Source organism: Carettochelys insculpta, chromosome 6 (assembly GCF_033958435.1).
Source record: "Carettochelys insculpta isolate YL-2023 chromosome 6, ASM3395843v1, whole genome shotgun sequence".
Taxonomy (NCBI): domain Eukaryota; kingdom Metazoa; phylum Chordata; order Testudines; family Carettochelyidae; genus Carettochelys; species Carettochelys insculpta.
The window spans coordinates 115,344,247-115,371,633 of NC_134142.1; the positions used below are offsets into that span (position 1 = coordinate 115,344,247).

The 27,387-nt window shown below is 50.0% G+C and overlaps 1 long non-coding RNA gene across 2 annotated transcripts in view; it reads left to right on the plus strand.

The window, feature by feature from the left end:
* The first annotated feature begins 3,915 nt into the window (after positions 1 to 3,915).
* Positions 3,916 to 27,387, plus strand: part of LOC142014004 (uncharacterized) — a 39,824-nt gene continuing 16,352 nt past the window's right edge. For both annotated transcript variants that reach the window (XR_012645856.1, XR_012645855.1), the window contains exon 1: positions 3,916 to 4,089. This is a non-coding gene — a long non-coding RNA (uncharacterized LOC142014004). The remainder of the gene's footprint in view (positions 4,090 to 27,387) is intronic.

Here is a 27,387-nt window from a genome sequence, read left to right on the forward strand (position 1 = left end):
TGTAAGAACCTCCCTATCCATATTTGTGATTTCCATGCTCCATGGCCATCCATCCATCTGCTGCTGTTGTCTGAAGTCCAAGAGGAGGGGAGACACACAGAAGAAGTGCAGTGTGTGCCTCCTTAATGCAGGAGTCTCCAGCCTCAAGTGGGAGCCAGTTTGTCAAGGAAAATAGAGGGGTTTGCAAGGAGTACGGCAGAGAGGGATCTGGGGGTTCTAGTGGATCACAAGTTAAATATGAGTCAACAGTGTGATGCTGTTGCAAAAAAAGCAAACATGATTCTGGGATGCATTGGCAGGTGTGTTGTGAACAAGATACGAGAAATCATTCTACCGCTCTACTCTGCGCTGGTTAGACCTCAGCTGGAATATTGTGTCCAGTTCTGGGCACCCCAATTCATGAAAGATGTGGAGAAATTAGAGAAGGTCCAGAGAAGAGCAACTAGAATGATAAAAGGTCTGGAGAACACGACTTATGAAGAAAGGCTGAAAGAATTGGGCTTGTTTAGCTTGGAAAAAAGAAGATTGAGGAGGGACATGATAGCAGTTTTCAGATATCTTAAAGGGTGTCATAAGGAGGAGGGAGAAAACTTGTTCTTCTTGGCCTCTGAGGAGAGAACAAGAGGCAATGGACTTAAACTGCAGCAAGGGAAGTTTAGGTTGGACATTAGGAAAAAGTTCCTAACTGTCAGGGTGGTCAAGTACTGGAATAAGTTGCCAAGGGAGGTTGTGGAATCTCCCTCACTGGAGATATTTAAGAACAGATTAGATAGATGTCTATCAGGGATGGTGTAGATAGTGGTCGGTCCTGCCATCAGGGCAGGGGACTAGACTCGATGGCCTCTCGAGGCCCCTTCCAGTCCTAGTGTTCTATGATTCTATGATTCTATGATTCTTGGTAGCAAAGGAGCAGGGCCATAGCTAGGTAGCTCGTACATAGTAAGGCTTTGCTTTTATGTTGTGATGGTGCCTATAGACCCCAGCTGTGATCTCCATTGTACTAGGTGCTGAGCACATGCACAGTTAAGAAATAAACCCTGCTCTGAAGAACTTGGTCTTACAAAGAAGTGGGACACAGGGTGGCTACGTCTACACGTGCCCCAAACTTCGAAATGGCCATGCAAATGGCCATTTCGAAGTTTACTAATGAAGCGCTGAAATGCATATTCAGCGCTTCATTAGCATGTGGGCAGCAGCGGCGCTTCGAAATTGACGCGCCTTGCCGCTGCGCGGCGCGTCCAGACGGGGCTCCTTTTCGAAAGGACGCCACCTTCTTCGAAGTCCCCTTATTCCCATGAGCTCATGGGAATAAGGGGACTTCGAAGTAGGCGGGACCCTTTCGAAAAGGAGCCCCGTCTGGACGCGCCGCGCAGCGGCAAGGCGCATCAATTTCGAAGCGCCGCTGCCGCCCGCATGCTAATGAAGCGCTGAATATGCATTTCAGCGCTTCATTAGTAAACTTCGAAATGGCCATTTGCATGGCCATTTCGAAGTTTGGGGCACGTGTAGACACGGCTGGTGTGAGGAGAACAGAGGGGACAGAGTCATGCTCTCACTCACTGAACCATGCTTTCAAGGAGAAAGGATGAAGAGGAAAACCAGAAGCTAATAAGTTATACAAATGAACTGGCTTGTTTCTAAGTTCTCCACAAGGCGTCAGCCCCCGCTTCAAAGATGTCAGCTCCAAATGAAACCGTTCCAGGACATTTCCTCAATGTGCTGCTCAGCCTCAGTCTGTGGTGGCTTCAGTGCTGGACCGACCTCTTGGCATGGTTTGGAAGAGCAACAAACTGCCTGCCAGGGAACACGCCTTAATTCTGTGGCTGGCCAGGAGAAAATGTGCACAGGGCTGTGGCTGTTTTGCATGCAGGAAGCACTGGGCATTTGACAAACTGCACAGTGGGGAGCATAGCAATGAAGCTCAGCGGGCCTTAGAGACACCAGGGTGGTGGCATAAAGCACATGGAGTTGTGTTGCTAAGGGAAGACTCCAGGCAGGCCTATCATCCCAAAGCACTCGCTCCTTGTATTGTAACTCAGTCAGGCTGGGAGTGCTTAGTCTGGTATCCTCTCCCGATTTCAGTCCTTGCCTTGCAGAGTTTTACATTCAGCCAACACTGTTTTGTATATGAATTTGATGGACTCCAGTCCCATGATATTAGTGTGCTGTGGGCTAGGGAGCAAGCTGGGAGACCCACTTCTTGTTCCTGACTCTGCTGAAAGAAAGAGGGCACCTTGTTTCTTTTTTTCCTCAATGGGAAGCAGAGGGGAAGGTAAGCTGGTGCACTCCAGTACGACGTACCAGTAAGAGAGTGGCTGACTGGGAGTGGGGCTCTGGATGTTGCCGGCTGGTCACCATACCCAGGTCAGATTTCCATGCTGGACATGTTTGGCCCATCCCTCCCATTCTGGCACCCATCCTCCACAGACAGAGTCCAAATCACGCCCCTTCCTGGGGCCCTGGGCTCCAGTGCTGGACAGGTTGGGGCAAGGAGGCAAGACCCCAACCCTGGTGGGCCCAAGACAGTACCCACAGTGTCTGGGAGGCCACAGCACCTGAGAGGCTACAGCACACCCAGGCCCCAGCCCAGAAGCTTGGGCAGCGCAATGCCCACCACCCCAGCCAGTCTAGTCCCTGCTGCCCCAGCCCAGCCCAGCCCTGCCCCAAGGATCTAATGGCAGGGCAGCTTTGTGGCTATACTCCTTGTTCTGAGCCTGCCTCTCCTTACCCTGATATCCCCACATCTCATTTCCCTGCCCTGAGACCACCCCCACATTCTCCTGCCCTGACTCTTAAGCTGACTTGGAGTGAGTTGGATTCCCTGACCCCTGCACTCCCCACATTGGTAGCCCCTGCTCTGAGCTCCCAGCACTCCAACCCACACTTAACGGTCCTTGTAAGAAATTTATTGCAACCCACCTCAAACTCTTGCGATGATGCCCCCTCCCAACCTGGGGTGTGTGTGTGCAGTATGACAATACCTGTAAGAAATTTAAGTTACTTTCACCTCTGATGGGAACAGAAATGTTTTCACTCTGATTTGCTACCTTCAGCTGAAAAACTACTGAACCAAACTTTTCAAACATACTAGTCAGAAACCAGAATGGTAAAAATTCCAGCCCCAAAGGTTGAAGTTGTAAACAGCTGAGGGGTGGGGACGGGGGTGCTGTTTAAGAATGAGAACTGATAGGTAACTTTAACTGCAGTCAGTTTAATGTGCTTCTCTGCTGACAAATAACAGGACTGAGAATTGTTTTCTGAAGCCATGGAATGTTTTACAAACAATCTAAGTATCTATGGAGCAGCTAAGGTTCTCTAGCATAGGCACATCTTAACAGTACACGGCAACCTTGCACAACAGTTCTTAAGAAGAGTGGAGAAAACTGGATCCAAATGAAATTTTAAGTAGGTCGTTTCTCCATCTGGAATGTGGCCCAGACCGTACACTTTTTAACACTCTGACTCCTGTGCAATGTGCTGACAGAGGACAGGATCTCGGCTTTACTTCTCTTCAAAAACGGCACCTCCTACAGCAGAGCTTATCCTACTACAGTCAACTCTTTCATAACAGGCATTCTATCATCCAGATCTCTCAAATAACCAGCATTTTAACAGTAAATACATTTATTTTCCATAAGTATAGTATAGTGAAAGTAAATACAAATAAATACAGCAAATACAGTATGAGTTTACTGTGTACAATACTACTGTTGCTGGTAAAGTACTCTGCATACATTTTTGTTTGTTTCTTAATAGCTAATCTTGTTTTGCTGTAGTGTTATTCATTGCTAGGTATGCCTCATTATTATCCAGAGTATTAGAATATCCAGCACCCTCCCAGGCCCAGGGTGGCTGGATATGAAAGAGTGTACTGTACTGTGCTAGGACATTTACCCAGGCTAGGGAAGAGCGCACCTCACTATGAAAGCACAGGTGCCATCTCTGGCAGCGCCAGAGTTGGGGTGTTTTGTGTATGCCTTCTAATTTAAATACTGATTCAATCCAAGTTGCCTTTGCTTTGGAGATCTGACAAGATCATGCCCTGAAATGGACTGTCTGCAGGTGTTAATGAAGAAAGCTCATTAAATGGTAATTAAACCACATTTTATAAATTCCTAATTAAAAAGCGAATAATAATGTTGTTTAGAATGTTCTGCTGGGCTTGCTTTTTTCACCCTCGGCAAAGGACTAAAATATTTAAAAAGGGGGAAAACACACCTGTAAAATAATTGAATTTATACCTCAGATGAAACCCAAACATTTGTCAGCAATGAATGGGGCTTGCACAGGGCTCAGAGAGGTCAGAAATGCTTGTTTAGAACAATGGGGGTAATTCCAGTCCAGCTGAGAACTGTCCAGTCTCTCTCCTGAGAACTGATTGCACAATGGAAGTATCAAGTCCCCTCTCTCTCTGAGGACCATTGGAATGTCTCAGCCAAGCAGCTGCTTTCTGAGACTGAGAGTAATTCACATCTGAAATAGAAGGAGAAAGGGAATTTCTACACTTGGTGCTTGCATTGCAAGATCTCTTAGAATATTTGAGTCAAGTTTAGCCCTAATATTATCCATATTATATTATGTATTAGTATTACAGTAGCATCTACAAGCCCCAATTTAGGGATTGTCTATACTACGGGAAAGGGTCACGCTTCCAGAGTTCGATTTCAAGTGCCTCGTAGAGCACTGAAAATCAAACTATTTGGGGTCAGTAGTCAACCTCTGTACTCCTCACTATTGCAAGGAGTAAAAGAGGTCAATGGCAGCGTTTTTCCCATCAGCCTCCCTCTCTTCAGACAGCCAAGTAAGTCGATTGCAGATAAGTTGATTCTAGCTGTTCAATGGCCATAGCTAGAATTGCATATCTGCAATTGACTTACCTGCCTACTATAGACCAAGCCTAAGATAAGGGCTGCAGTGAGCAGCAGGCTGTACAGGTAAGAGACTGTCCTGAGGGGTTTGCAATTTGAACGGCCAACACAAAGAGAGGAAGAAAGGATGCATTACTCTACCCCATTCAAAGAGGAGGAACTGAGACCAAAAGGGAGTAAGGCCCAGGGAGGGCCACTAGAAGGTAAGAGACCAAATAGCTTTTGAAACTCTAGGCCTAAGTGATTTGCTGAAGGTCAAACACAAGAAATCTGCAGCAGAGCTGGGAGCTGAGCTCCAATCTTCCAAGTACAGAGCTGCATACATGGGCTACTTGACCAGCCTTCCTTTCACGGTAAGCTGCTGTCATCTAAAAATTGGCTGACAGGAGAATGTATAAAACGTGGTGTATTTCATTCTCTTCAGAGAACCTGGCCTTCTTCTTCGAGTGGTCCCCGTGGGTGCTCTACAATAGGTGTCGGGCTCACCCGGCGCTGCAGATCGGAAATCTTCCAGCAGTTTCTCCTGGATCGCGCATGCGCCGGCGCGCGCCGCCCCCATGCACGCCCCCGGCCGCGTGCACGATCTGGTCCCCGCCAGTTCCTTCTCAACCGCCATCGGCTGCAGATGGAATCCGCTCAGGCTAAGGCCAGAGTCAGATTACTTAGTGGTTTTTTTCCACGTGTAATTTGTTGTTTTCGGTTATTAAACAAAAAAAAAAAAAGGAGAGAAAGCAAAGACAAAGAGAATATCAGCAAAAAAAAAAAAAAAAAAAACGGGAAAAAGAGAGGAGTGGAGAAGAGAAGAGTGGACGTGAAGGCCATTTAGGCCGCCCGGTGCCGCAGGTCGGTGATCACTATTTGGGGTGGAAAGGCACGGATTAAGTGCTAAGTACCCTATTAACAATAAAGGACTCACCGCAATGGCCTCTTCAGGTTTTACAAAGCGGGAGTCATGCCGTGAAGCTATGCCGGCCTCCGTGGGGCATAGCGAAGGCATCCGATGCCTGGGGGAATTACAGGCTACCTTGCCGGAGAAGCCTCACCCAGAACGTCCCGCTGGGTTGCATAAGAGGAGGGCAGTTTTTCTCTGACCCCCTCAGTGCAGAAACGGAGGAAACTCTCCCTGGCTCGATCCTTGTCGTGCGTTTGCAGCGAGCAGGACGAGTGGAGGACACAGCCACCAGCCACATACTCAGGCAAGCGGCAGCGCACGTGGCAGAGGTTGAGCCTCCGGTTATACAATAGCCGGCACGCGCGGCGCCTAGAGTGTCAGCCAGGCAAGTGCCAGAACCGGCGGCACCGCCACAGGCGGCACAGACCCCCGTGGCACCAGCGGTGCAGGGGCGCCAGGCACGCAGCCTGCAGGCACCGTAGGGGGATACCCGCGTGGCACCGCAGCTGACGGTGCCGAGCGCGGCACTGACAGCGGGGCCGAGATCCCCGGCACGGGAGGGGGCGGTGCGGGCCCCGCAGCGGAGGGGCAAGTCAACATCAAAAACCCGGCACCGCAGTCCATCTCTGGACAGGGCTGTGCTGCTGTTAGCACCAAGCCCTGCCCCTGTGATACACACGCCGCACCGAAGGCCTGTGTCTCCACTGGCCCATCCAGAAAAAAAACAAACAAACTCCTTCTCCGTTCCTCCAACCAATATCACCATGGCTTGGGCCAGCTTCACCATTTCTGGGATTGGATCCCCTGGAGTACTACCACAAGCCAGTTTCACCTCTATCTGTATTGTCGCGGAGGTCTCGCTCTCCCAGACATTGGGGGGACACACCCCGTGAGTGGTCCAGGTCTCCATCCCCGGACCCTTGCCCATGCTGCCATGGTCGTCCTTATCATGCTGGACACAGACAAACCACAGGCCTACACCCAGAGGCAGGTCCCCCGCCCGGCCGCTTAGTACTCCCGTGGGCACTCCCGATCGGGGACGGAAACACAGTTGTCTCAAGGGGAGTTAATTTTAGAACCCCGAGACTTTCCTTCACAATCCTCCAGCGAGCAAGTGTATCATCGACCGCAGGAACCCAAGGGTTCGAGGGAGGTTTACCTTAGTGGTTCCTCCTCATCCTCCCCAGATGAGGCCGTGGCCCCCGGGGATGTCTCTCCCCTGGATGACCTTAAACAGTTTCAGGAGCTGTTTAAAAGGGTGGCTTTCATGCAAGACATTCAAACGGCAGTGCAGGAGAAACATCACAAACTCCTGAAAAATTTGAGACCCCCGGCTTCATCCAAAATTGCTATTCCGCTGGACGAAGCCATTCTGGAGTCAGCCACTACTATATGGCAGACTCCGGCCTCTGTTCCGCCTACGAACAAGAGAGCGGATAAGAAATACTTGGTCCCAGCAAAGGGCATGGAGTTCCTCTTCAGTCACCCACAACCAAATTCTTTGGTGGTCGGGTCGTCCCAGCAGAGGTCAAAGGCTTCTCAGTACAAATCGGGGGATCGGACAAAGATGCTAAGAAGCTAGAGCTGTTTGGCAGGAAGGTATATTCCTCTCCTCTCCTGCTGTTGAGAATGGCAAATTATGGGCACACCTAGCAAACCATAATTTTGATAATTACTCCAGGCTTACTCCCCTCATGGATCCACTTCCGGAAGATAAAAAGCTGGTGTTAAAGGCGATTGTTCAAGAGGGCTACGCAGCATCGCGGACGGGAGTCCAGATTGCCCTGGACGTGGCGGACACGGCGGCACGTTCAAGGGCTACAGCAGTGGTCATGCATAGAGAATCCTGGCCCCAGACGTCGGGTATCTCGAGGGACCTACAGGCAAAGATCGTGGACCTTCCCTTTGATACACAAGAGCTGTTTGAAGACTCAACCGACTTGGTCCCTCACTCCAGTAAGGACTTGAGAGCTACACTTGGAAACTCAGGCATTTATACTCCCCCATACAGGAGGGGAAAATTTTATCCTCAGCAAAGACGCTATGCTTACAACCACAGTGTGTTCAATATCAATGGGGCTACGGCCAAGGGCGCTATCAATAGCGGCAACAGTACAGAACTCCTAGGCGACATTCTCAACAAAGCCGTACGCCCTTGGGTCAGGCCCAAAGGCAACAAGTTTGATGGGTATGTCGGGGGCTGCACTGTCAATACCCTTGCTCAATGCCACTCCCATCTCATGTTCCATCATCGCCTCAGACTGTTCCACTCCCAATGGCAAAAGATCACCACAGACATATGGGTGCTGGAGATCATAGCCACGGGTTACGCGATCCCCTCCCAGTCGCTTCCACCGACAAAGCCTCCCACCAGGCCTCACCTCAGGGACGCTGCCACGAGGCGACGCTCAAGCAGAAGGTGACTCACCTTATTTTCATAAGGGCGGTGGAAAGAGTGCCGGAATAATTCCAGGGGAAGGTTTTTATTCACGCTACTTCCTACCAGGGAAGAAAACAGGACACTGGAGGCCCATCTTAGATCTTCGGGGCCTCAACCGTTACTTGCGCAAGCAATGGTTTCGGATGATCGCAGTTGCCTTGATACTCACGGCACTGGACGATGGAGACTGGGTTGCAGCACTCGACTTACGAGATGCTTACTTTCATATAACAATCCACCTGGCACACAGACGCTTCCTCCGCTTCATGGTCGGCCAGGAGCTCTTCCAGCACAGGGTTCTTCCGTTTGGCCTCTCCTCGGCCCCCAGAGTCTTTACCAAAACTCTGGCAGTGGTGTCAGCCTACCTGCACAGACAGGGGGTGTTTATTTTTCCCATATCTGGGCGACTGCCTGCTAACCCTCCTTCACTGACCCATTGCTGCAATTCCGTCTTTTGCTAATGGTACCTTCTAGAAGTGCCCTTTATTACTAGCCTGTGATGGCTGAATTGTTGTCAAGAGGGAGCTCTCCTCACCGGTGGAATACACTTCCCTCAGTTCAGGGATCTGAAGCAGCTTCTTCCCCTTCATCATCTGGAAGAGGGACTGTGGCAAGCTAACAGCTGCGAATGGCCCACAGAGTTGGGTTGATTGTACATGTTCTTTTCCAAGGGTGAAAGTAACTTACATTTCTTACAAGTACTATTGTATTCCCCCCTCTCTTGGGAGGGGGAGAACTCAGGGAAGTGTCTGGGGGGTCGGATATGACAGTACCTGTAGGAATGTAAATGTGGGATGGAGTATGGGGGGTTCAGAGCAGCAGGTTGCAGTGCTGGAGGGGAGCTGTGGGGAGTCCAGGAGTCAGGGTTTGAGGGTATGAGAAGAGGCTTGGGACAGATGGCTGAGGTAATGCAGGAGTCAGAGTTGGGAGGCCTGAGGAGGGGCTCAGGGCAGAGGGTTGGAGGTGTGGGAGGTACAGGAGTCACAACTAGGGGTGTGAGGAAAGGCTCAGGGCCAGAAGCGAGAGGACAGCTCACAGCATGGGTCATGCACTCCTCTGCCCCCTTCCCACACCAGCCAGGAGGGAGAGGAGTTCAGCAAGCTGAGCACCTTCCTCCTGCCCTGTGAAAGTGAGGGAAGGGGACAGCAAGCACAAGCAGTGTTGGTGGGAATGTTGGGGAGGGCTTCAGCCCCACTACCCCCCAGCCTTCCCTAAAGGGAGCCCTGGGGAGAGGGACTTGGGCCAGAGCAGTCCTAGACCAATGTGAGGACATCCCCCTAAGCCAGCCTCTTTTACTGGGTTAGTTTCCTGCTGCTTAATCCAGCTGGCTGGGATGTTTGTCTGCAGGATGAGGCCCTGTGCACTCCCAGCCTTCAGGAGAGCTTCAGGAGGCCGGTTGGGTGTGTACTGTCTCCTCCTGCAGACAAATACCCCAGGCAGCTGGGTCCTTCTTGCCCAAGCAACACATGAGGGCTTACTTTCACCTCTGCTGTTATCTTTACTTTCCCTTTTCTTTCTGCACAGGGCAATATCCCATGTTCCCCACAAGCAGCACTGCCATTGGCCTGGCTCCTCACACCCCACTCTGCTGAAATATCAAGCTGTAAAGGGAGATTTGCCAATGAACTGTGGAAAGTGCTAAGTACTGAGTGAGTTGCCTTATCTGCAGCCTTTCATCACAGCCAGCTAGCAGGTCCCAGCAAGCTAAGGGCACAGGGAAGCAAGCATTCAATGTAAAAATGTCTTGTTTGCAATGGCAGAGAGCTGATTGAGTTGGAATCATAGAATCCTAGGGTTGGAAGAGACCCCAGGAGGTTCTAGAGTCCAGCCTCCTGCTGAAAGCAGGACCAACCCCAACTAAATCATCCTACCCAGGACTTTGTCAAGATGGTGATTGGTGAGGATGTCCAGATGTACTCGCTGCTGGATCAGTACAGTGGATTCCAGTCCAGGCACGTGCAGATACCTGTCCCAGCTAGGCGGAGGTGGGTTTTCTTTTTTTTGGCAGCTCTGGACAGGTTTGTGAAATTATGAAGGTGGGAGACTTACAGCAAATGAAAATGTGAGATTCCTCCTCGCCCCGGCTGGCACTCACACCCAGGCTCAAGGACACAAGGAGCAGGAATATGAATAGTGATGAGCAAATTTCAGGCAGTTCAGATTCTTCCATGAAACTCTTCGGATCTCCTTCCCCCTCGGTTAATCCCTTTTCGGTCACCAACACCTCAACTCCTGCTCCTCAGCCCTTAGCAGGCCCCTTGAATTTGAGGACTTTTCATCAGTGGACTCTAATCTGGTCCTTGCTCTCTTGAACTCACTCAGCTGCTGCCTTCAATTCTCATGCATGTCAGGCCTTCCCTAGATGTTATGTGTGATACCCTGGAAGCAAAGGGCCTTGAACAAAGGGCCATCCAGATACGTTTTTTAGTTTCCAGGATGTGTTGGTCATTCCTACTCATAAAACACAGGTTTCAAAGTATCAGAGAGGTAGCCATGTTAGTCTGTAGCTTCGAGAACTACAAGAAGTCTTGTGGCACCTTATAGATTAACAGATATTTTGGAGCATAAGCTTTCGTGGGCAAAGACCCACTTCACCAAATGCATGAGTGGGGGGGTGGTTTCAGAGGAGTATTTAAAGAGTGGAGTCCCAGTAAGAGGGAGGGCCAGAGCTGACAAGGTCTATTCAGCAAGGTGGAAATGTCCCAGTATCAAAAACAAGTCAGATCAGACAGGGGGATATGAGCCTTTGTCAGAGTCTAATGGGGAGATATTAGCACCCAGAGCAGAGAAACTGCCTTTGTAAGCTGCAAGCCACTCCCAGTCTCTGTTTAATCCATGGTTAATGGAGTCAAATTTGCAAATAAATTGCAGGTCAGAGATTTGTCTCTCCATTTCAAAGTGTTTCAAAGTGTTTTCACAAGGCTGCTTGGATCTAACTGGCCCATGCATTGGCACTGTCCACACACTCCATGGTGACTGAATGGGCATGGGCAAGTCTTGAAAAGTATTTATGTTCCTCCCTCCCACTGGTCAATGGATCTTAGATACCTAAATACCTTTTAGGGTCTGGGCTGTAGCAACCAACCTCCCTTTTGTAGCTGGAGGTGGTCCCTCCTGTCTGAGCAGGCCTTGTGAATACTTGTGAAGTATTTTGCTCTGCTGCTTCCCATGTTCTAGCTGTTTTGAGGACTGAGTACATAATTCCAAAGGGATGTCAGTTCAGCACTAATCTCACTGTAAAATCCCATTCACAAAGGAAAGGTGCTGTGGTGGCTGAGCTGTGTGGGGATGGGGATAGATGGGGCTGGGAGGGAAGGCGGGGACCAAACACAAAATAAGCACCATTTCAAAAATGTATTGCATGTGTCATGGCTGCAGATGGGGCCATTCCGAAACACAAAATTCACGTTTCTCTTACCACGACCTGCCTGTGGTTAACAGGGCTAGGCTGAGCCTTGAAAGCAATTCAGTTCAAATCAAGGCGATGTTATTGGCCTGGTAAGCTAGGCAAACATTGATGGTTTAAAGTAGAGTCTCTGCTCCGTTATCTGGCAGGGAGTGTGTAAGACCCACCCAGGAAAGGGCTGAATGCTGCATCTGGGGATTGATTCCCCATGCCTGTTTGTCTGGCTGTTCTGCATCACCCACCACTACACAGTATGAGGGTATCGCTGCTGTCTCTTTCTCTTCTGCCCGGGGTCAGGCCAGGTTTTCTTCATATTTTTTTCAGGAGACCACTTTAATGGTTCCTGATCATTTGAGGAACTCTGTCTCTCAGGGCTTGTCTAAGTAGCTTCCACTCTCCTTCAGAAAACCCTTTTTTCCCCGGGGGGGTGGGGTGGGACACATTCACACAACCAAACAGGATAATTTGAGATAAGAGGGTTTTTCTCTCAAAATAACTACTCCAGCTCTGTGAACGACTTTCGTTGACCCCCCACCCCACCTCGTTCAAGATCAAAGAGGAATATGTGTGAACAAGGCACAGCTATTATTGGCTCAAGTGAAGGCTCCTTTGGCAGTGCTGTGACTGTGAACTGTGGCTGTAAATGAGAACGCTCCGTTATACAATTCTGGGGATGTGTGAATGTGATTTTCCAACATTTACTTATTTAGACATTAGAATGTTGAAAAAAGTAACGTCGAAACAAAAGCCTGCGGCGTAGACATAGCCTCTGTCTCAGTCCCTGGGAGGCACTTGTCGCTACAGTCATGGAGATATGCACATCTGTTGCACTAACATCACCACTATGGTTATGTGATAGCCTGGTCCTCCCTGTGTACTTATCCTGTTGCACTATCTGGTGCACCATTCAGGTTGGACCATGGCTCTGCTCTTTCCTGACCCACCTTCACTTTGGTGTGTCTTAAACTGATGGCATAGTTCACATTCATCCTAGAGTGTCAGAACTGGGGATGAAGGAATGGAATGGGGCTGGTGTTTTTGCAATGGCAATGTGGTGTGGCAGGACTAATCTATGTTTACCCCAGTGTTTTCCACCCTCACGATTTCTTGCGAAGACAAAAGGAAGCCTGGCTATACTTTCAACCCTGTGCACGTGTGCAGCGGCTGGAGGCGAGAGCAGTACCAGAGAAGGGGCTAGTAGTAGGCTTCCTTCAGTCTGCATAGACTACGGATCGCGCCCTTTGTAGTTTCAACTGAGGACTTCATTTACAGCCTCTACTGTGACTATGAAGACCCACACGAGAGTGACAGTCCGTGCTGCATCTCTTGCAGATGTGGTGGGTGTCTGGCAAGTCCTTCGTGTGCTTTCTGTGCGCTCGCTTCTCCTCTGGCAGCAGATATCATGGCACACAAGAACAAGCTGCTGCTGCTGAGGAACAGGTAGGAACAGAATACCTCTTGTGGCAGACCAAAAGCGGCTGCCAGCAAAGATCTAATAGAGGCCAAACATTTTGGGTCCTATTTGGGGAGTAGGGAGTAGGCGGGCACAGCCTGCCCACGACTAAAAGGCCCCTCTCAAAGTGAGAGGGGGCCCATTAAAAAGACATGGCCCCAAGTGAGTTTGGGGGACAATGAAAAAGCAAAAAAGGGACGGGAGTGAAGGTCAGAGGTTCAAAACAAGGGAGCCAGAGGAGGACATCGAGCCAAGAACCCCAGACAGCACCCACTACTCCTCGAAAGCTTCGAGGGAGCCTGTAGATGCTGACCAGAGGAACTCTGCCTGGATTTGTGAGTGGAGGGTGGAGTGGAAATAGGCCCCACAGTCACAGGTGTTCCCCCGAGCCAGCCTCCTCTCTCTGGTGTTGTAGATGGTCACTTTAGCCGTAGCCAGGAAGAGGCTGACAAGGAGGTCCCGCGACTTAGTGGGGCCACAGATGGGGTGTGCTAGGATCAGACGGTGTGGGGAGAAGTGCAGCCAGACCTCAACAGGTCTGGTACACTCAACATAGATGTGCGCCAGCGTCTCCCTCATGCCGCAGAAGGAGCAAGTTTCTGGGAGGGGGGTGAACCATGCCAGGTACACACCCGTGCTCACCGCCCTGTGCAGGATCCTCCAACTAATGTCCCCAGCAGGCCACAGGACCAAGGTGGAGTAGAGACTGGCCCACCGGGGCTCCCCACCCTCCGATGGTGTTAGAAGGTCCCACCACTTGTGAGTGGGCTGGGATGCGAGGGTGGGGAAATGGAGTGTGTGGAGCACGAGCGTATACAGATGACATCTTGGCGCGGTGGTGAGGGGGAGGGGAGCAGGGGGGCTCGCGGGGCTGGGGGCCCACGGAGAGATCCGGAGGGCCAGGAGTTAGAGAAGGACAGGGTGCACCCTCTCGCAGGACCCGGCTGAGGTAAACATGAGCAGTGGGCGACAGAGCAGCCTTCACCTCCTCGAGTATGCGCCAGGGAGTGTGTAGTGTGGAGAGCCCCATGTGCTGGGTGAGCACCAGGGCCTCCATCCAGTCTCCCCAGTCGTAGTCCAGGAGGTCTCCGATCCTAGCAATTCTGCCGAGGACCAATCTCCAGCACACCGAGGGGGACTCTGCCACCTGCACTTGAAGATAAGTGTTGTGTAACAGGGGCTTCGCGAGGTCTTCCCCCGCAGTGGCCCCTAAAGACCTGGAGGCCAAGAGCCGCCACTAGGTGCGAAGGAGGTCCTGGTAGAAGGCCGGCAGCTCTGACAGGTCTCGCGGATGGCCTCTCAAAGGTAAATAAAGGAGCTGCTGGTCGTATCAGAGCCCTCAGAAGTGATGGAGGAAAGCGTGAAAGGGAAGCCTTCACAGCCACCAAAAGGTGGTCCGAGAAAGGGGCCGGCCGCACGCTGGAGGAGTGGGCCTGCGAGAGTTGTTGGCAAGAGATGTAGATGCGGTCCAACTGGGAGTGCATTGATTTTTGGCCCACCACCTGGACGTAGGTAAATCCGGTGTCCTCGTCTGGGTGGTGGATGTGCCAGACATCCACCAGGGAGCAGTGGTTGATGAGCTCCCTGAGGATATCTGCAGCGGCCTGGCACTGCTCGGTCCCCGAGCGGTCCCGGTCCTCGAGGGTGCAGTTGAAATCCCTGCCGAGGACCAGGCACTCACAACAGAGTCAAAGAAGGCCGCCGCGTGCTGGAAGAAGGGTGTCCTCTCCTGGCTGGATGTCAAGGCTTAGACATTAACAAGATGGAGGGGAAGCCCCTCCATCTGGACCCTGAGGTACAGCAGGCGGCCTGGCACAACCTTGACGCTCCCCAACACCTTGGGCTGCAGGTCACCAGATGACCCCCCCAGTGGATGTAGAGGCCATGGCAAGCTGCAGGAGCCTGGTAGGAGCCCCCAAACATTTTGGGTGCTGGAGGAATGGCTTTTTGTTTCCCTCCTAAAGCCGCAGAAATGCAGACGTGCAGGCTGGATAGGCCGCTGGGGCTCGTTAGGAGTCAGCCAGCCACTGCTTGGAACCAAGCACCTGCCACCAGTTAAGGCCTCCAGGTTCCCTATAAAAGGTTTCCCCAGGCAGCAGGGAGAGAGCAGTGCCCAGAGAGAAGGAGGCTGGAGGGCTGAGAAAAGTACAGGTCAGTACAGGCTGAGTGAAGCCAAGGAGTGCCGGCCACCAGGTACCGGACGGAAGTGGTGGGTGCAGAGGCCCAGGGAAGTGGTGCTGCTGTGGGGCAGGGGCAAAAGCCCTGCTAGCTCCCTTCCTTCCTAGGGTCCCTGGGCTGGAGTCCAGGGCAGTGGGTTGGACTGGGCACCCCCACCCTTCTCCTGGAAGAGTTCATACTGTGCCCTCACTCAGGACTGGCCTGTGATGAAAATGGCTCAGTAAAGGGAGACCTGTGCCCTTGGGAAGCTCCAGGGTAACAAAAGGGCCTCTCTGAGGCACACAAAGAGCTGCCTGGAAGTGCAGGACCCCTAAAGGGACAGTCGCAGGTCTGTCACGCTCTCCTGTCCCTGCCTTCCAAGCACAGTAGGTCCCAATGCAGCTAACTGGTGCTGATCAGCAGAGCACCCACAGCTGGCAACATGTGTTTCCACTCAGGGTGCACATAACAAAATTTATTCTGCACATGGATGGAAAAAATTAGAGCACTGATAACTGGTTTGAGAGGGGCAGGAGCCCGCGTGCCAGCACTGGGACAAGGCGGCAGAGGACAGTGCATCAGCATCTGGCCAGAGGTAGGGGCATCGGTGCACAGAGCGCAAGCCAGTGACAGAATGAGCAGTCTGGGCACCAGCCACTGAGGAACTGCCTGAAGTCAGCTGTTCCCCACCCCCGGCACCCATGCAGTGGAGTCTCAGTATCTCCCTCCTCTACCCCATCCACATCCCTTCCCCTGCCCCTGCAATCCATTCCCTGCCATTGCCAGGGCCTCTGGGACTGGTGCACCCTGGCCCCCCTTGCCGCTGGGCATTCCATTGGCTTTATGAAAATGATGCTTATGAATATGGAGTAACTGGAATGGGCTTTATGCAAAAAGTCTCTGTAAAGTATGATTAGAAAGCCTGTAATCTACTGAATGGGATTATCCCATTTGTATGCATGCATCATCCTTGTATTCCAAATTAGAAATGTGGCATATAGACCTGGGTTATTAAAGTGTTAATGCAAAGTGAGGACCATTAATGGTACTTCAGGATCTCAATGTCCGATTAGCTAGAAAACGATGAATTGTGAATTGACTTTTTTGCCGTGAGCCAGGGAGGAGGGGCTATTTCTTATGACCACTTTATATTTAAGAAAATCACTTGTGTTCATTAATAAATCCAGTGTTAGTGTTACTGAAAATTCGGTCCACCTAGCTGAGAGCCAATAACAACTAGACAGGGATAAAGAAGATTACTTTATTTCTGCAGAAAGAAAGGAGAGCCAAGTACCTTGGTACAAAGACTCTGCCTGGATACAGAGCCAGGGATCTTTTATACAGTGGCTACACTTAGCCGTTGCCTGACTGGTGGTTAACAGAATCCTTGCAAAACATCACTTTTGCAGAAGTATAAACAAAAACCGGGTTAAGGCTGGTTTTAGCTGCTTCAGGGTTGCAGAAAGGGGGAACAGTTCAAAAGTTCAGGGCTGTTGTGTACGTGATGTGTCCGCTTTCACATAATGGCTGCTGATTTGGGATGGCTGCAAACTGCCCAGGCCGAACTTTTCCATAACATTAGTAAGTTGTTACGTGAGGGGGAAGAAGTCTGTGCCTCTCCCTCTTTACCCTGAGGCCAAGGGCGAACATGAACTTACCTTGTATCACACTTTATACAGAGTGAGATGGCTTTCTCTGACGTTCAGGTCCCATTGAGACAATGGCACTGGAACAGTTTTTAAGCTGGGGGTGCTGAGCTGCACCACCCCTTCCCCCACTCTTTACTCCATCTGCATCCCTCACTGCCCCAGGCTGGGATCACAGTGAGAGCAGCTGTGGGTGTGGAACCAATAGTTGGGGGCCCCACAGCTGGCAGCAGAGCCCCTAGGATCCCAGGCGCAGTGGAGCCCCTGGTGGCAGAGACCAACCAGTGATGAAGCCTGTGGAGCCACTGGTTAAGATTCCAAGAAGAAGTGGGGTCATCAGCTGGGACCCCCTGGAGCTGGGAGCCTTGGCTGCAGTGGGAGCCCCCAGGCATGGGCAGGAAGCTGGGACCCAGGCACAGGGTGCAAAATCTGGCGAGTGCTGCTACCCCTTTATACCCCTACTTCCCATACCTATGCATTGAGGCTATGCATTTAGGTGCCATGCCAACTGCCTTTGGCTGAGCCTTCCCAGAGCTCAGTGTCTGTATTACACTGCAAAGGGCTGTGATCCTATCTTTATGTCTGTGCTGAGGGGAATGCAAGGCCTGGCTCAGCTGCACAGAGTTGAGGGGCACCCAGGAAGGCAGGAAGCAGGCTCAGTGGTATTTTACTACATCACGACAGACACAAGGGGATCTCTATAACTGAACCCATCAATCTCTTGTTTTGTGGCACATAATAATCTATTCTCCTGTGGGCTGTAATACTTAGATCTAATTTCTGTTTCTGAGTTTGACATCTGGGTGCGGGGCTGGAGGGTGGCCTGTGGTCTACAGGAAGTCAGACAAGGCGGTCTGGTCATCCCTGTCAAAGCTCAGAGTAACTGCATCTGTATTTCCACATCCATGGTCCCTCAAGGGCACGTACTGATTTGCCAGGGGCTGGGAGTGGGCAACGGGGCATGGACCACTATGTGATTACCTGTTCTGTTCATTCTCTGTGGAGCACTTGACCTTGACCGCTGTCAGAAGGCAGGACACTGGGCTAGATGGATCTTTGGTTAGACCCAGTAAGGCCTTTCTTGCCTCTCCTGGTTGGAGATCCACATCTCACTGTCTCACAACCAGGGTTTATCCATGTTGCAAAGTTCACCACTGACACTGATATTCCCAATCAGCCAGCTGGCCTAAGCATTTGAGTTTCCAATGAAAGGTTATCAACCAGGTGCTGTAAGTTACTGCATATATCTTATTAAATGTAAAGCAGCAGGAATGTAGCACTTTAAAGACTAACAATGTGACTTATTCCGTGATGAGCTTTCGTGGGACAGACCCACTTCTTCATTGATCTGAAGAAGTGGGTCTGTCCCACGAAAGCTCGTCATGGAAAAAGTCATTTTCTTAGTCTTTAAAGTTCTACATTCCTGCTGCTTTGCTTTGTTGAAGTACAGACGAACATGGCTACCTCTCTGTTCTTAGTGAGTATGTTTATTCTTAAGGTTTGAAAGCATGGCAGAGAAAATAAATGTGAACAGAGAATCCACACTTACACTGAACCACTTATCAGTGATCACACCCTCCCATCTCCAACAAGAGCTCTGATTCACGAGTCCTTCCAACCATTCTGTAAGGAATGTCTTCCACCCCTTTGGGACAAGGCTTCATCTGTTTTCCAGATCAGAAAGAAGAGCCCAAGTCCATTTAAACTCAGACTGTTTACCCAAAAGTCCTTTAATTGTGTGTTGGCCTCTGGAAAATCCTGTTTGAACCAGTATGCATGAACCTTCCCCTGGAAGTTACAGTCTGGCTAAACGCAGTTCCCTGAATCACCACCACAGGAGCTTTTAGCTCTTGGAGGAGCTGTGGTAACCCTCTCCCTGCAGTAGAACACAGTCAGGCATAAATCCCCCATTTCAAACATTGGACCCTAGAGATACTTCAGCTTAATTTGATAAGGCCTCCCAAGGATAGGCAGGAGATGGCTGCAAGGGATGGGGACCAGGCCACTGCTGCTACTTTGGTAGTGTCGGCTGGACTTCCAGGCTCCTTTGAATTGCTACAGCAGCGCTGCTGCTCCACTGTGCACAGCTGTGAAGGGTTAGGGGCAGGGACCAGTGCCATGGCCTGGGTGGGGCAGGGACCAGTGCCATGGTCTGGGTGGGGCAGGGACCAGTGCCATGGCCTGGGTGGGGCAGGGACCAGTGCCATGGTCTGGGTGGCTCTGAGGGACAAATGACCTGGGTCCCACCCCGTCTGTCATTGCCCCTTCCCCTTCTACACCAGGCCCCACTTCCACCTTGCCCCAGGGCCCACAGTGGCTGTCAGCCCTACTGACAGGGACAAATATGACATTAAACTCTGTCACTGTGGGTCACCCAAAGGAAACTGCTCCCATGTTCCTCTAGGACTGTGGCTTATGCCTCGCTGCTTGTAACCTTCCTCTTCTCCCTAGACCAAGGATAGGCTCACAGCAGGATCTTTAAGGTATGGCATATCTGGGTCACAGCACTCCAAATGGGTTTCCAGTTGACTAAGTAGGAGACTGACCGTAGGAGAAACGATTCTGGATGGAATTGCTCTCTTGTCCCATACCATTCAATCAAAAATTCCCAAATGTACATGAAAGATCCCCCAAAATAAAGTCTAATGCTTGTCTTTATTATGCTGCCTTCTGTCTCTGGGCTAGTATCTGTCTACAAGTGATTACCTCTGGTAGCAGCCAGAAAGTTATTTGTTGTAATCTGCCAAAATCTCTAGGGTGAAATCCCTGAACTGTGTGGAAATCTGTTCTTAAAATACAGGTGTGAATTTAACCCTCTGAATTTGTGCTGACAGAGCTGTCAGGAAGAGGAGGTGTGTTTTTTATCACATTAATTTTACTCCCACTCCATTCCCCCCATCACACCTTTTGTTTGTTTGCTGACTGTGATTGTCTTGGATTTACATGGAAGCCCAATCCAGCTGTTCAGATCCCCTTTCCCTTCCCTCTCCTGCTTCTTTCTTAAATTAAGCCAGAATACTTTTCTGCATGCAGAGCTCAATCCCAGATTTGTTGTCTGGGCAATACTAACCGTGAGGAAGGAGAAAGAAGCAGAGAAGATTCATGCTTCCCTAAAAATAGATGCTCTGCAGAAAGTGGAAACTGGTTCCTCATGTTGGATCTAAAGTTTAATTAATTGAGCAGTTGGGGCAGATTCACCAAATGACTCTCGGTGAACCACATCCTTCCCGAACTCTCTGTGAGCAGGAAGAAACTGTGAGCTAGGAAGAGGCAGGACACTATTATTTTCAAATAAATTATCACTGATGAATGGTGCTGAATATGCAGCTGCTGGTGACTGAAACACTCTTCCTTCCCTGTTTCTTACAAGAGACCAAAGGAAGCTTCTCCCTAGCCAACAATTAACACTGAGTTTGGATCAAAATCCAAAAGCAGACTTTGGAGACAGAGCAATGTGCAGCATGTAACTGGGGCTCTCAACTCTGGGGTCTGTTCTCGGCTCTGACATTGACATACTTGATGACCTTGGGCAATTCAGTGTTCTGAATCTGTTTCTCCTCCTGTCCTTTGTCTGTCTTGCCTATTGTTTAGTTACTGCCTCCTGCCATGTGTTTGTATGGCGCCTGCCACGGTGAGCCCCTGATCTTCACTAGGGCTTCTGCACACTATTGTAATAGATCCAGAGATGAAACTAAGTGGGAGGGCGGGGCGGTGTACATCTCTGGCAAAAGCTGTCTGAGCTGCAGCAAAAGCCAGCAGGGAGTTAGAGTTGGCAGGGACCCGAGTTTCAATAGGACAGTACCTGTAAGAAATGTAAGTTACTTTCATCCCTGAATAGATCTAATAAAAGTAGGGGGCTGCTAGGCTGATCTGAAGCTGATGGGAAACTTTACCTGTCTTTAATGGTCTTTACATCAGGACCTAAAACCCAGGTGTGTGACTGAGCCTACTAAAGCAGGTGTTGCCATTCCTTCTGTTGTCCTGCAACCCACTGACTCTGTGCATCTCTCTCTAGTCTAATAAGGCTGCTAAGAATGTGTTGTGCTCTTTATTTTACCACAGTACCTCAGCTCACCTGCTGCTCTTCAATTGTAATTAACAGATTTTTTTTAGGTAGGGGGGCACATTTGTCAATACAGTATGTGTGGGGAAAAAAAGCTGCCAGAAAAAGGCCATCCCTTAAACTGGTGGGCACTTGGGGCTCTTGAGGAGCATGTGTATGAGCTCGTGAGTTTTAGCCTATCATTGTAGCGGAGCTGAGGATAAAAGTAGGGACATAGCTTGACACTTACCCAAAGATGGCAGCCCCCAGACTGCTGCTTCTGCAAGAATCTAGTGCATTTATATTGTGCTAGGAGTGTGCATGGTGATGCATAAACAGTTATACTGAGTCCCTGCAGCAAGGCACTTGCCCTTTAAGTGAGATGTGCACAGTCCAGGAAAGAGAATGAGCAAAGGGTATAAGAAGCTTGTTGTTTGATACAGACCCATTCCATCAATTCTTTTGTATTTAATTTTTGATGTATTAATCTGGGGAACTGTGTCCGGAGTGGTGGAAAGTTAGGCAAACAAGAGGGCTAGGAGGAAAGGGGGAGGGAAGAGAAAGACAAGGCTCTGTGACAGTGCACGCTGTGGCTGTGTCTGCACGTGGATTCCTCTTTCAAAAGTGCTATGCAAATGAGGTAAATTGAAAATGCAAATGAGGTTCAGATTTGCATACGTGGCACCTTATTTGCATATTCTTATTTCAAAAGAAGAAAACCAGTGTAGACAGTAGTCTTTCGAAAGTAAACCCCATCTTCAAAAGAATCCTTCTTCTCCTTTTCTGTAGGAAGAAGGATTCTTTCGAAGATGGGGTTTACTTTCGAAAGAGTAGTGTCTACACTGTTTTTCTTCTTTTGAAAGAAGCTGTTTCAAAACTATATGCAAATGAGGTGTCACATATGCAAATCTGCATCTCATTTGCATTTTTGATTTACCTCATTTGCATACCTCTTTTGAAAGAGGAATGCAAGTGTAGACACAGCCTGTCAGGGACAACTGATGTTCCAGGCCTGCCTTCCTCACTTCACTACCATCCTCTTGAAACATCCCTTTGCTGGAAGAATGGAAATGTAATGGCCACTTGAACAAAGATGTGTTCTGTCCGTAGTGCTTTCAGACCCTAGGAGTTTAAGTACTGCTTAAGGAAAGGTTGAAGAACTTGTCCTCTGCAAGGGAGGCTGAGAATTCAGTGTTGGCAACATTTTACAGATTAGGCATTGAAAATATCCTCTGGTTGCTGTCATTGCACTTTTCACAAGAGAAATGGTGTTAACTACTGTGTCACAGCCAAATTCCAGCCTTTCCAGTTCTTATCATTTTACCATGAGTCCCATGGGGGAGCAGTCTTTAAACTCCATCTCTAGGAATTAGGTGACTAGTCTCCCAGGTGATTAGTTTAAACTATCTCCTTTCACTTTGAAAACCTTGTGGTTGAAGAGAAATGCTTTAAAAGGTAACAAAATAATTTATTAGGTGGTGAGCTTTTATGGGACAGACCTACTTCTTGGCTATGGCCTAAAGAAGTGGGTCTGTCCCACAAAAGCTCACCACCTAATAAATTATTTTGTTAGTCTTTGAAGTGCTACTGGACTGCTTTTTTGTTTTGATGGAATATAGACTAACACGGCTCTCTCTCTGTTGCTTTCAAAGGTGATTCTTAAATGCTCAGAACTCAGGTTTATTATTTTTAAAGATTTCATCAGTTTAAAGCCAGTCTCATGATTTTTGACCTCTTGGAGTGAAATTCAGTTTGGGTAAATTATGTTCTATCCATTGAATTAATCTGTCTCTGTACTCATTAGAGAAACAAGTTCCCCACAGACCAACTCAAAGTTGCACCAGACTCTGGCGGAACAAAAGATGCAAAACCTGCAGCCATATCTCCACTACTATCACAATCAATACCATGCCCCTGGCAACACTGTGCATCAGTACCCCTCATCCAGAGCATCAAAAATTCCAACAACTGTGAGTGAAACCAGACAATCACTTCACTCTCTAACACGCTGAGAAAACACAAAAACACCATATTGCCCACAGCAAACACTTCTTGTGAAACAACCCTGCCATACCTGTCTGTTCAATACTCATCCTCACAGTAACCCTGCGTGACCCATTCAAAAGGGGAATTTGAGAACTTAATTCTGATAGCCACTAAAACATGGGCTCAAGATACTGATTTTATGTCTCAGTACAAACATCTCAGTCCTCTCATCTCAATTTGTAACACACTCCACTGCCTCCTGACCCTCAACTTCCCACCCCATTTTATGTGGTCTCCCTCTCCCACAGCGTATTGAACCCATCTGTCTAACTTGTCTTTCTTACAGGTACTGTCCTATCGAAATACTTGTATTTAGCACAAACGCTCTGGTTTCCTTCCCCACACCTGAAGAAGAGCTTTGTGATGCTCAAAAGTTTCTGCCTTCCACCAACAGAAGTTGGTCTCATAAAAGATACAAACTCACTTACCTTGTCTATCTCATGTCCTGGAACCAACGTGGCTACAACACTTCAACTGTCTCGCCCATGCATCCACACAGAGCCACCTAAAAGATCTGGATACCCAGTTCCCAATCATTTCTAATGGGATTTTAGCATCTTAATCTTTCAGGAGGCTTTGAAAATTCTACTCTCATCTCAAACGTGTAGTCTTTATTATCGCTTTATATTGATCCAGTTAGGGGAATCAGAGGGTATCTTGTTGCCAGTTGGATTATGGTAAGGTAGTTACGCTGCATACTCCACTAAGGAGAGGAATCTTTGAAATAAAAGGTGAGATGCAGCAGCCTCCTGCAAACCCGACCACAGCTATTTCAGCTGCAGAGGCAATTACCCACAGTCAGGGGCAGCAGGTAATTTCAGAGAGGATTCGGGCTTCCACCACACCTGGCAGAGAGGGCTGTTTGGCATGGGCACTTTGGCCCCAGCAGCACAGGGCAATACTATTGTCTCCTTGACAAAGGACCTGGGAGAAAGCAGCTGTACCTGTACCCCTCAGCCAAGTGGTCATAGAATTCCTTCGCAGGCTGGCTCACAATTCTTTCCTTTCACCTTGGAGCTTGTTGAGGCCACTGTTGTTCAGTTTCTTGACCTGGAGCTGTTTCTAATCCCTGATCATTCAGTGTCAGTAATGTTGTAGGCATGGCTCTTTGGAAACTCTTTCACTGTGAGGTACCTGTGCAGCAGGGCAATGGGGCAGACAGGCTTTGTTCAGCTCCTCGTTCTAGATCTCTGGCTCTGGGAAGGCTAACAAGAGTATGCCGGGGGGCACAGCAGGGCACTAGAGGGGAAGTGGGCAGTGGAAGATTTGGAACACACATGGTGGCCCTGCCCACATATTAAAGGGCAATAAGAAAGACATAGGAGGGGAGGATACAGGAAATAAGTCAAGAATTACTGCTGGCTCCTTTGTGGCTTCTGCTAAGCTTTCTGTTGTAATTGCTGACTGGTGGCCAGGCACTAAATCTGATTCACCCATTCAGTGGGCTCACCCACCTGGTGATTAGATTCACTGAGTATGGAGCCTGCAAGGAACAGCAAATCTTCTAGCCAGATCTCTCTTGAGCCGTGGGCAGGCAGCAACTCTTTCTGGAACACAGAAAGAGCTATGCTGTGCCTTACCTTACCTGCAGGCTGGCCATGGGTTGGTGTTTTGACCTCAAGAACAAACTCATACCGCAGTAACACAAATAGCAAACTTCCATTTATAGGTGGGGGCAACACCCAGCTGGGATTAGCTTGAAAAAAATAATCAAACCCAAAGGGTGGCTGGCAGGGATTTTTGAAAGCTACCGACTCCCATGAGATCAGAGCTCACCCAATGCTGAGCATGTTTGAGAATCCAGACCAGGAGCTTCTGGTCACAAAGAACCACTGAACTGTGCAAGAAGCTGGCAAATAACTATGTCAAAAGGTGAATCCCAAGATGTTTGGGTTCAGGTCAGGTTATTAAGTGCCCAAAATATGGATACAGATGCAAACCTTAGTCAGCCTCAGGAATGCAGGTTTCTGCTGCTTCCAACTTCTTGGTAAACTGGAAGTACCAGGAAAACCACCTTTCTCATGGTAGTACAGCAATTCACTGGTGGTATTTATAGGGAACAAAAAGTACCAACACTGAAAATGAGATGCATCTTGCAAGAGAGGAAAGAATTTAAGCTCTGGGGGAGGCGGTTTTGCATTAGAAAATGTTCTTACTTGATCAGAACTAATGTGCCATTCCAGAGTACTGATCACTTGGACACGCATCAGCTAGCTTGCTAGTGTAATATGTAGCTTTCTCACCTCCTGGTCACTTGTTTCTGTGCTTAAATGGGTAACTCACCGGAAGCAGATAGTAGCATTTCTTTATAAGAACTGATAGTGGTTTTAAGGGGAGGACATACTCCTCTCTAATCCTTGGTGGTTTACCTCTCCAGTGCCAGCGTGCACAGGCTGGACTTACAGCCAGCACCACAAGGCATGTGAGGACAATGGTAGTAGGTATCGGTGCATGTGCTCCCCCAGATCATTAATCTGATCTGGTGTTACAAGCAGTGATGTGTGCTATCTCAGTGGCAAAGCAGTTGGGCCTTTTCTGAAGGGTGGCATTTGTGCACAAGCAAGAGGAAAATGCTAAGAGGTGGGAAGCCTTTGTTTTGGATTCTCAGTCCTGTTCTAGGACATGTCATGGGGATGTCAGTATAGTGGAGACAGATAAGGTCAGCAATGGGCAGCCCAGGCTAGTAAACAGGTCCCATGAGTGGCCCTTCTTCATCTCAGTGGGCCTCAACATTGTGGTAACCAAGAGGGCTCCCAGGACAGGATCGTTTTGCTAGCGATGCTTCTTCTTCGAGTGTCCCCGTGGGTGCTCCACATTAGGTGTCGGGCTCGCCCGGCGCCGCAGATCGGATCTTCCAAGCAGTTTCTGCTGGACCGCGCATGCACCGGTGCACGCCGCTCCCTTGCGCGCTTCTGGCCACGTGCGCGATCCGGTCCCCGCCAGTTCCTCTTAACCGCCATCGGCTGCAAACGGAATCTGACTAGGCTATGGCCAAGTTAGATTATTCAATGGTTTTAGCTGTTTTTCTTTAAAGTTTTCAAGTTCTTAGTCTATTGTTAAGTTAGCCAGTTGTTATTTTCAAAAAAAAAAAAACAAACCAAGAAACAACAAGCGGGACGGAATTCAGTCCAGTCCTAGTAACAAGCGGAGCACCGGAGGCCAGGAGCCTAGGGCCATTAGCCCTCCTGCCACGGCAGGCTATCCGAGAGGGGGGAAAACAGCACAGAGAAGGTGCTGAGTACCCCATTAACAACTAAAAGACTCACCAACAATGTCCTCTTCAGGATTCAAGAAATGTGAGTCTTGCCGAGAGGCAATGCCAGCGTCTGATGGGCACAGTCACTGTATAAGGTGCCTTGGGGAGTCCCATGTCACGCAGAAATGCTGCTCCTGTGCAAAATTAACAGCCAGAGCAAGGAAGGACAGGGAGATGTGGCTTAAAATGCTGCTATTCGACAAGGCCCTCCAGCCAGACGTGACGGAGCAGCCGCAGCAGGAGGGACCCTCCGGGGCCCATAAAAGGAAAGCCGCCTCCCTCACCCCATCAGTGCAAAAACGGAGGAAAGTCTCCACAACCCGATCCCTGCCGGCAGCAACAGCGAGCGGGATGGGAGGAGCGCACAGCCCCCAGCCGCAGCAATAGCTGATCGGCGGCGGCACGGAGAGCCACGTGGAGGCAGCTCAGCCTCCGATAATCAAACAGCTGCCCCGCACCGCAGGCAGGGCGGCGGCTAAACAAGCGCCTGTACCGGCGGCACCACAGGCAGCGGCACCGACCCCCAGGGAACCGGCGGTGCAGAGCGCGCAGGCACGCAGCCTGCAGGCACCGGAGGACACCGCCCGTGCGGCACCGCCCATGAGCATGCCGAGCACGGCACGGACGGGGCCGAGATCCCCTGCACGTCAGGGGGCGGAGCCACCCCCTCAAGGGAGAGGGAAGGCTGCACACAAAACAAGGCACCGCAGCCCTTCTCCAGACAGGGCTGCACAGTTGCTTTCTCTCAGCACTCCGCTCATGCTGCAGACTCCAACTAGAAGGCAGGGGTCCCCCCCAGCCTACCCGGAGCCCCCGTCTCCATTTTTACAACCAGCCTCACCCTGGCTGGGACCACCTTCACCCTTCTTGGGGTTTGAGCCGCTGGAGTACTATCACAAATCGCTCTCTCCAGTGTCCCAGGTCTCTCGATGATCTCGCTCCCCCAGACGCAGGGGGTACGCACCAAGGGAGTGGTCCAGGTCACCTTCCCAAGAACAGTGCCCATGCTGCCATGGTCGTCCCTATCACGCGGGGCATAGACACCACCGGCAGTCTACCAGGGAAAGATCCCCACAGACGGTCCCGTATCCCTGAGGGCAATCGCGAACGGGGACAGAGACTCAAGTATCTCAGGGGGAACTGGTTATGGAACCCCGAGATTTTCCCTTGCAAGCTTCCAG